The sequence below is a fragment of the Mandrillus leucophaeus genome, unplaced genomic scaffold, assembly GCF_000951045.1.
Source record: "Mandrillus leucophaeus isolate KB7577 unplaced genomic scaffold, Mleu.le_1.0 Scaffold578, whole genome shotgun sequence".
NCBI lineage: Eukaryota > Metazoa > Chordata > Mammalia > Primates > Cercopithecidae > Mandrillus > Mandrillus leucophaeus.
Window position 1 is genome coordinate 1,629,675 of NW_012106230.1, and position 1,082 is coordinate 1,630,756.

Genomic DNA, 1,082 nt, shown 5'->3' on the forward strand with positions numbered 1-1,082 from the left:
GTAGATTTGGTCTTTTCACATAATCCCATATTTCTTGGAGGCTTTGTTCATTTCTTTTTACTCTTTTTTCTCTAAACTTGTCTTCTTGCTCATTTCATTCATTTGATCTTGAATTGCTGATACTCTTTCTTCCAGTTGATCAAGTCGGTTACTGTCAAAAGGGTATTTCCTAGGTAATCTTCCAGGATTTTTATAGTATTAAATTTTACATCCATCTTGAGTTAATTTTTGTGCATGGTGAAAAATAGTGAGTACAGTTTCAGTATTCTGCATATGGTTAGCCAGTTATCCCAGAACTATTTTTTGAATAGTGAGTCCTTTCCTCTTTTTTTTTTTTTTTTTTTTTTTGGTCAGTCTTGTCAAAGATCACACGGTTGTAGTTGTATGGCTCTATTTCTGAGTTTTCTCTTTTATTCCAGTGATCTGTGTGTGTGACAGTATCATGCTTTTTTAGATTACTGTAACCTTACATTATAGTTTGAAGTTCAGTTGAGTGATGTCTCTGGCTTTGTTCTTTTTGCTTAGGATTACTTTGGCTATTTTGGCTTTTTTGACTCCGTATGAATTTTAGATATATTTTTTGAATTTTTTTTTCTAATTCTATGAAGAATGATGTTGGTATTTCAATATGAAGAGCACTGAATCCATAAATTACTTTGACAATATGGTCACTTTAACAATATTGATTCTTCCAGTCTATGAGCATGCAATGTATTTCCATTTGTTTGTGTTGTCTCTGATTTATTTCATGAGTGTTCTGTAGTTCTCTTTGGGGTGCTCTTTTGCCTCATTCACTAGCTGATTGTTTGGTATTTCATTTTCTTTGTGGCTACTGTAAATGGGATTGTGTTCTTGATTTGACCCTTAGCTTGGACATTTAGGAGCCTTTTGGTGAAAGCTTTAGGGTTTTCTACATACAGAATCATATAATCAGTGAAAAGAGATAGTTTGACTTCTTCTATTTCTACTTTTATGCCTTTTTTTTTGTTGTTGGTGGTGTTCTTGCCTGATTACTCTGGCCAGAACTTCTAGTGCTATGTTAAATTGGTGTGGTTAGAGGGGATATCCTTGTTTTATTCCAG